Source organism: Phodopus roborovskii, unplaced genomic scaffold (assembly GCF_943737965.1).
Source record: "Phodopus roborovskii unplaced genomic scaffold, PHOROB, whole genome shotgun sequence".
NCBI lineage: Eukaryota > Metazoa > Chordata > Mammalia > Rodentia > Cricetidae > Phodopus > Phodopus roborovskii.
Genome location: NW_026126682.1, coordinates 6212734 through 6222279, shown reverse-complemented (window position 1 = coordinate 6222279; position 9546 = coordinate 6212734).

Below are 9546 nucleotides of genomic sequence, written 5' to 3'. Positions count from 1 at the left end.
TTTACCCTCTCAAACAAATATTGGCTCCCTCTTTTATGTTCTCTCTCTTTCCTCTCTCTCTCTCTCTCTCTTTCTCTCTCTCTCTCTCCTGTCTACTATTCCTAACAGGGCTCAATCTTCCTAGTCACACGTGTTTTCCTTTCCTCCCCCCCTTTTTCTCCTACTTCTCACTCCATTCGCTGCCCTCCCCACTTCCTCTGTGCTCAGGAGGACTTGTCCCTTCCAGGTTCTGTGAGGGACTTTATATGAATCTCTTAGAATACACCTAGTACCTAGTTCCTCTGTTGGTGTGAATTATAGGCTGGTGATCCTTTGCTCTAGGTCTAAAATCTATATATGAGTGAGTACATACTATGTTACTCTTTTTGTGACTGGGTTATCTCATTCAGGATGGTTTCTTCAAGTGCCATCCACTTGCCTAGGAATTTCAAGATACCATTATTTTTTTTTTTTCTGCAGAGTAGTATTCCATTGTGTAGATGTGCCACATCTTCATTATCCATTCTTCATTGAGGGGCATCTAGGCTGCTTCCAGGTTCTTGCTATTACAAATAGTGCTGCTATGAACATAGTTGAACAGATGTCTTTGTTGCATGGATGTGGATCATTTGGGTATATGCCTAAGAGGGGAATTCCGGATCTTGTGGTAAGCTAATTCCCATTTTCCTGAGGAACCGCCATACTGATCTGATTTTGTAATTTGCATGTTCTCTCTCTGCTTTTTCGTTAATTTGGATAAAGGTTTGTCTATCTTGTTGATTTTCTTGAAAAACCAACTTTTTGTTGCATTGATTTTTTGTATTGTTTTCCTGGTTTCTTTTTTGTTGATTTCAGCCCTCAAGTTCATTATTTCAGGGCGTCTACTCCTACAGGGTGAGTTTGCTTCTCTCTGTTCTAAGGTTTTCAGGTGCACTGTTAATTCTGTTATGTGACTATCCTCTATTTTCTTCATATGGGCACTTACTGCAATGAACTTCCCTCATAGCACTGCTTTCAAGGTGTCCCATAAGGTTGGGTATGTTGTATCCTCATTGTCACTGAATATTAGAAAGTCCTTAATTTCTTTCTTGATTTCTTCTTTGACCCAGGAGTGGTGCAATTGCACATTGTTCAGTTTCCATGAGTTTGCATGTTTTCTGCTATTTGTGTTGTTGTTGAATTCCAATTTTAAAGCATGGTGGTGGTCCGATAAGATACAGGGGACTATTCCCATTTCTTGTATCTGTTGAGGTTTGTTATGTCACCTAGTATGTGGTTCATTTTAGAGAAGGTTCCATGTGGAGCAGAGAAGAAGGTATATTCTTTTGTCTTTGGATGGAATGTTCTATACATGTCTGTTAACCCCAATTGAGACATCTGTTAATTTTTTTCTTTCTTTGTTGAGTTTCTGATTTGTGATCCTGTCTATTGTTGAGAGTAGTGTATTGAAGTCTCCCACTATAAGTGTGTGAGGTTTTATATCAGCTTTGAGTTTTAGTAGTTTTTTTTTTTTTTTTTTATGAATGTGGGTGACTTTGTATTAGGGGCATAGATGTTCAGAACCAAAACTTTGTGTTGATGGATTTCTCCTGCGATGAGTACGTAATGACCATCTTCATCTCTTTTGATCAATTTTGGTTTGAAGTCTAAATTGTTAGATATTAGGATATTAGGATAGCCACGCCTACTTGATTCTTGGTTCCATTTGATTGGAAAATTTTTTCCCAACCCTTTACCCTGACATAATATCTATCTTTGAAGCTCAGATGTGTTTCTTGTATGCAGCAGAAGGATGGATTCTGTTTTCGTATCCCTTCTGTTAGCCTGTGTCTTTTTATAGGTGGGTTAAGACCATTAATGTTGAGGGTGAGTAAGGACCATTGATTGTTGATGCTTGTTTGATTTAGGTTTGTTGTTGGCAGTGGTATTGTGAATATATTTGTTCTGCTTTACACTAGGTTTCTGGTGTAGTTTGATTATCTGTTGCCTACATTTTTTGGGGGGCGTAGTTACCTTCTTTGTGTTGGAATTTTCCTTCCAATACTTTCTGTAGGGCTGGATTTGTAGATACATATTGGGAAAATCTGGTTTTGACATTAAATTTCTTGTTTTCCCCATCTATAGTGATTGAGAGTTTTGCTGGATATAGTAGCCTAGGCTGGCTTTGGTGTTCTCTTAATACTTGTAGAACATCTATCCAGGACCTTCTGGCCTTGAGGGTTTCCATGGGGAAATCTGGTATAATTTTGATATGTCTGCCTTTATATGTAACCTGTCCTTTTTCCTTCACTGCTCTTAATATTCTTTCTTTATTCTGTATGCTAGGTGTTTTGATTATTATATGTCGAGGGGTCTTTTTTCTTTGGTCCAGCCTATTTGCAGTTCAGTATTCTTCTTGTACTTTCACGGGCATGCCCTTCTTCAGATTGGGTAAGTTTTCCTTGATGATTTTGTTGAATATGTTTTCGGCACCTTTGAGCTGGGCTTCCTCACCTTCCTCTATGCCTATTATTCTTAGGTTTGGCCTTTTCATGGTGTCCCACATTTCCTGGATGTTTTGAGTTAAGGATTTGTTGGATTTATGATTTTCTTTGGTTGATGAATCTATTTCTTTTAGTTTATCTTCTGCACCTGAGATTCTTTCTTCCATCTCTTGAATTATGTTGGTTATGCTTGTGTCTGTAGTTGCCGATTTTTTGCTCAGTTTTTCTATTTCCAGCATTACTTTGGTTTTTGTTGCCTTTAGTTTCTCTATTTCAGTTTTCAAGTCTTGAACTGTTTCCTTCACCTGCTTAATTGTTTTTTCTTGGCTTTCTGTACTTTGTTTACTTTCCTTAAGTAATTTGTTCGTTTCTTCCACTTTTTGGTTTGTTTTTTCCTCCATTTCTTTAAGGGATTTTCTCACATTTTCTTTGAGGGCCTCTATCATTTTTATGATGGTAATTTTTAAGTTGTTCCCTTCTGCTTTTTTTGTTGTGTTCCATTCTAGTTGGGGTATATTTCCTAGATTATGGTGGTGTCATGCTTGTATTTCTGTTGTTAGGTGTTTTCTTGTATTGCCTTCTTCCCATAGCTTCTTCCAGTAGGTGTTGGTGGGGTCCCCCCCTCTCTCTATGGTTCTTCCCCAGTGGGCTTATGTGGGTCAGAGATTCAATATCTGTAGCTCTGTGTAGCTCTATAGGAAGTCTCTCTGCAGACAGGGACCCAGGGATGTTGTCAGGGCTGAGGATCCAGTAGAAGATGCCTCTAGCCAATGGCTCTAGCCAATGGCTGGTGGAAGAGGACAAAGGCTGAGCTGAAACTTGGGAAGTTTCTGCAAGATAATGGATAGTTGTATCTCACTTGAAACTGGCACTCTCCAGCTGAGGCCTCTTTCTTTAGCAGAGGCCCTGCTTTGGGGGTTTAGGATCTTGCCTGAGGGAACTCAGAGTGGACCCGCAGTGATAGGTGGATCTCTGGGAGGGGCCTGGGACTCCAGCAGAGGACTGGAGGTGGGGGTCAGAAACCAAGCAGGTGGAAATTACGGGTGGTCCCACTTGGATAGGCAGGTCTCCTTTGTTCAGAGTTGCTCGGAGAAGTCTCCGAAGTAGGGTGGACCACTGATAGCATTTTTTTTTATCATCATTACATGCACAGATGTCTGTCTGTCTGTGTAAGCATATATACCATTTGCCTCTAATATTAAAACTTAGGAGGCAGAAGTTGGTGGATTTTTTTACATTCATTACCACCTGGTCTACATAGGAATTTCCAGGCCATCTAGGACTATAGACTATAGATTAAGACCACCATCTCAAGCAAAATAAACAAATAAATCCAAAGAAATGAAAGGAAATACTGATGGTGCTTTAAACAAGAAGTTCTTAGACGTTTAAGATGACCCTTTTTATTTTAGTTTTAAACTAAACTAAGGCCTGATATTTCATCAAGCACTGTTAGTGATGACTGTTAATTTTTAGCAACCGCTGACACTAAATGTTTGAATCCTGTAATCTCAAAACATAGTACAGTGCAAAGTGCAACTAAAGTTTGGGAGTCTCTAATTTCTTCATAATTACCCAATTGGATATTTAAGGACTCTCTGATTTCCAAACCAAGCAAAGGAAAGGTGTTGAAGTTTAATAAAGCTTTAAAGTAAAGAGTACTGAAGATGGAAATGAGCAACTCATCTCAGTCCAGTGAGTTTCCCAGCCCAAAGCAACACCATTTACAAAATTACAGGTTCTGAACTCTTTTGCCAGCACCACAATTCATTTGGTGGTTAACATTTTAACAGTTTCTTAATGGCTCTCCTGTCTGGGCAAGTCATATGTATTTACAGTAAATAATAAAGTCCTCAAAACATCTTTTTTTTTCTTCTATTAGTCAGCTCCTGTTTTAGAAACCTCTTTCATGGGATTTTGCAGACACAGTTCTTCATAGCCACAGATTCTGTATCTGTAGCCTCAGTTACTCATAGTTAGAAATATTTGAAAACAAAAATTGAATCTGTATAAAATTGTAGAACTCTCTTCATTTTTTTAGTCTCTTAACTTAATACATCCTAACAACTCCCAATAATATTCCCTATAATAATTATTCTAATGGTAACTACTCTATACAGCTACATGAAGATGAGCTAATTAATGTACATATACTATACAGTTTTACACAATAGATAGCATCTTCTGGATTTTAATATGTATGAGATACCTAGGAATCAATCCCTTTTGGATACCCCATAATACATGCTTATTAAGTTTTCTAAAGCCTATTCCAACATTATTTCATTTCTAAGCAATTATCTTAAAAAGGTTTTTCATGTTGAACATGGCAAAATAATTGACAAAAGAATAATGGTAAGAGGTTTTTTCCCCCTCTTTTTCTTTTGTATCTTCTATGGAAAAGTTTTATAATTGTGTGTTCATCAAAGATAATTGGGGGAAGATAAAAAGTTGTCCCTACTCATATGTCATGAAACTATAAATTCACATTAAAGAGAAGTAAATAATTTTCATAGATTAAATTATAAATAACTGAATTATTATTATTCTATACCCTTAGAATACAAGTTGTTTCCCTTTGATATTGTGGCTGACACACTTAGGTTCAATCCTCAGTGCTATAAAATTAATTAATTAATTAAACTAAAACAAGGAAGGAAAAGAAAATAATTGAAAACATAAATTCAAACAAACACTATTCATGATAATACTATTTTAAAGTTTGGGAAAAATTATTTTCCTAAGGCAAGAAAAGAATGTTTTTCTGTATGAATATAATTTAGAATTAGAAGCAAAAGTAATATTGTCCAGGAAATGCATAGGAGAATGGTCCAGTGTGGCTTAGCTCTCGAAGCAGGGAGGGTCCTACACATCCTAGGTTCCCAAATGTGACAAGAGAACATAAAGGTACAAGGATATGTTCTTATACATCGACTACTCAGCATGTCAATCTTGGGAAAAAACATTGTGTGTGAAACCAGAGTTTCAATGAGACATAAAAGCACATTGGATCATCTATTTTAGTGTCCTAGATCAGCTGCTAACTGACATGTTGCTGCTGACATTAAAGCTTAATTGTATTTGTGTAGATATATTTCACTTTGTAGTTTAAAATTTACTTTTTGATATAAACAATTCAGTGGTCTTTATTATAGCCACAAAGTTGTATAATCACTGTGTAATTATAGAACATTCTAATCACTCTAAAAAGAAATTCCATTCCCAATAATGTCATATTTCATATCTTTAGACCCAATCCTAGAAAGTATTGGTTTAGTTTTTCCTTCAGTGTGTTTGATAAACATGGAATTTCATATAAATATAAAAATAAAATTTGAGGACCTATGTCTGGCTTTCTCTCATATAGTGGAATGTATTCAGTGAGCCAGTGTGAATTCTGACACTTTCACATTGTACTCACTAAGTTCTGTTTGCTTTTGAGAATGCTCATGGTCCATACATTAAATATTAGTGAAGGAATGATGTGGAATTCAGAAAGAAGAGGATCTAGTTATTAGAGTAAACCCTGTTTGGATGTTGGTAAATGGTTAAAATATTGCTTAAACCCAGAGACATGAAAGCACAGTAGCTTGTGCGTGCTCCTTATCCACTTCCATTCCCTGAGGTTTATTCACCAAGTGAAGTAAGCCTCATCACTGCTTCTACCTTAGTAAAGAACACAATGTCTGAGAGCCAGCAAGGGTCATGAATTGACCCAGGTCCACATTGGGTAGACAAATGTTTAAGCCCTTTTCTGTTGCCATGACTGACTATATATCAGGGTCCACAATGGTATATATAGTAATACAAATACTTAACACAGTTTTTGTTAATATAAATAGGGTACTAATTGTCAAGGTATAAAAGTTAAAAATCTAATTGTAGAGTACTTCTGTAAGACAGTTTTTCCACTAGCTGTCAAATAAGACCTTAGTGCTTAGAGAATGTTTACAGGAATTGAGAAACAAAAGATTTTGGCAAAAGACCTTTGATCGTCCAGTCATAGTATGTGTAAACTACAAGAACTTGGTGCAGTGATATGCAATTGTGGTTACAGTATTCTGGGAACAACAAAGAATAAGTAAATTTGGTAATGAATAACATCATTACTAACTTTTCAAATAGATAACTTAAAAGCAATAAAAAAGGATCTTGGTACAGTAATGTGGTGCCCATTATCTGATACCATGAGTCTACTAACACTTCTGAGAATTTTGGGTAAAACGTTACCTTTACTCTTAACCTCTTGCTTTCAGCTGTTTGTTTAAGGGTGTTATAGATGAGACATGTCATAAAGTGAAGAGTTCAGATGATGTGTAGGTTGTAAAAAGGTATCTTTATTCTTTTGCTAATTTGCTGGTTAGATCATCACCTGTTAACAGTGAACCAGTAATTGTTACTCTAATTTGATGTACATGTTGCTTCAACTCATTTCTTATAGAAAAATAGAAATATATATCATTAGGAATGAGAACAGAAGTATATCAATGGGCAAAACACACACACGAATGAAGTTTCATAAAATAATAATCACTAGTCTCACTAACGTTTTTGACAAAATTTTCGTTTGTCAGCTTTTTTTTCTTCAATTAATACATAGACGGTATGTAACAGAAGTGTGTCTCCATAGCGGTTATTTACATTTTTATTACATAGATAGCAGCCTTTCATCTACTTCTTTAAAACAAAGGGGGCCTTTTTAAGGTATTGATTATATCTACTAAGGGAAATAGGATAGTTATTGAAGTTGAAGTGAAATTAAGCTGATTTCCCTTTATATAATAGATATAACTACAAGTTTTTTGTCATAAAAGCAAAATTAAATTGTCTATTCAAAACATGAAAATTGTCTAAATCAAGCAAAACAGGAAATAATGTATGGTTTTTATAAACAGAATACTCAAGAAACTAAGCACATGAACACCCATGCCCATCACACACAGTGAGATTGCTAAGATGTCATGATTTTGTTGTTTCAGAATTCCATACATACTTATATTATGTTTTGATCAAATCCACCATACATTTTCAGTGTTTCTATACCCCTTCTAACCTTGCTATTGTTTTCCTCCCAACTTCATGGAGCTTTTTTTTTTTCTAACTCACCGAGTCTCCTATACTTTCTCGAGTGCATAGACACTAGGCCATCTTCATGAGCATAGGCATCCTCTCAGAGCCCGCATCCCCAAAGAAAGCCAACTATCACTCACTCAGTAGCTATCAATGGCCAATAGCTCCTCAGATAGTGATGTCTCTGAGCTGGGATTTTGCTGGGCTTGATCTTGTGCAGGGCATTTAAGTGCACTCATAGTCACTGTGAATTAATGTGTGACAGACCCATCCTTCCCAGCAAACACAGTTTTACTGTACATGTCCTCAGGATTTTACAGTCTTTCCTCTCCCTCTTTTATGATGATCTCATTCTTGGGGAGAGGGATATGATATACTTGTCCCATTTAAATATCAGCGCCCCACATTCACTTACTCTCTGCATGTTAACTAATTGTGTGCCTCTTTATTAATCAACATTTACACAAAAAAGAAACTTCCATGCTGAGAACTGAGAAACAAGGGAACAGTATTGATTACATGCATGCATTCAATTAGCAATCTTCAGGCCAGAAGTATGAAAACAACTTAATTGGAGTCCAGTCAACTAATTTATACCGGTCATGATAGAGACACCTTGAGTCCAAATCTTTGTTGTTCTTTTTTCTGTTTTTTTTTTTTTTTTTAACATGTTCTCATTAGTTTCACTTTTATTGGCTGTGTGTGAAACCTTAGCAATTTATGTTAATTGCTTTTTTATAATATTTTTATTTAATTTTATATAACAAAGTCCAATTAAATGAAAACAAACATTTATACACAATATTTGGGAATTTGGGCGTCGTTCTTTCCAAACTACTTCCTGCTGGTAAGGGGCGCTGTCTTGGGGGATTTGAAGAAGATTCAGATATCCTACCTGTAGTCTGTAGGGCTGTTTTGTCCAGCTGTTTTGAATGTAGGGTCAGCCTGTACTCTGTTTCAGGCGGTCTGGCATGATCAAACCACATTAGTCTGGAAGGAATCCACATCTTTTCATTTTCTGTGGAAACAAAAATAGAAATCCTTTTCAGTGGAGCCAGGATGTATCCCTGGTGCACAAAAGGACATTGCAAACATATCCCCCATGGAGGGATAACTGCCTTATTCTAGAGACAGGAGAGAAGCCCTAGTCCCTACTTCACAGGACCTGTCACATCTACATGACCCCAACTGGATGGCATTCCCCTACATATGGAATTGTGGAGGGGGATGGTAGGGGAGGGTGTTTAGAGTGCATGTGAGAGGGCAGAGAGGGTAAAAGGGAGGGAAGGAGGGAGGGAGGGCTGGAGGGGAGGGAGGGAGGGAGAGGGAACTGCGATCGACATGTAAAATAATAAATTAAAAAAAATGCTTTGACTCCAAAATTTAACTTTTTTCAGTTTTTGCTATAGAAATGATTATGGCTCTGCATAGTATGGAGGAGATAAGCAAATGAGGTTGCAAGGGTGGAAACTGAAATGTAAATATAAAGAAGCAATGTTAAATTTACACTGCCTGCTTATAGCTACCTAAGTAACATGATCTTCAATTCAATTTTCTGCAGGAGAATTTCAGGGATAGATGAGTTTGAAATTAAGACTTTGAAATTCAAGCAGGTATACAAATGTTTGTGTGGTCCATACACATTTACATACCATAAGTATTTTTAAACAGTTAGGGACATGGATGCCATATTAATAAGATTTTAGAAACTACAATCACAGAGTGTCCTAGGATTAAAAAACTTAGAGAACTTTAATAATTCTTTGTAGAAATATTTGCTTATTTTTTGTGATTATAGTAAATTTACATCATCTCCTCTTCCCCCTTCTTCCTCTTTTTGAAGTCTTCTAATACATAGCTTCCTTTTTTCCTTGTTGCATATATATATGTGTTTTCACAATATTAAATATATAAATATAATGTAATCAAGTTGAATAATGTCACATTTGTTTACAAGGCTGATCATTTGGTATAGGATAACCAATTTGAGTGGTCTTCCCTGTAGAAGACTATT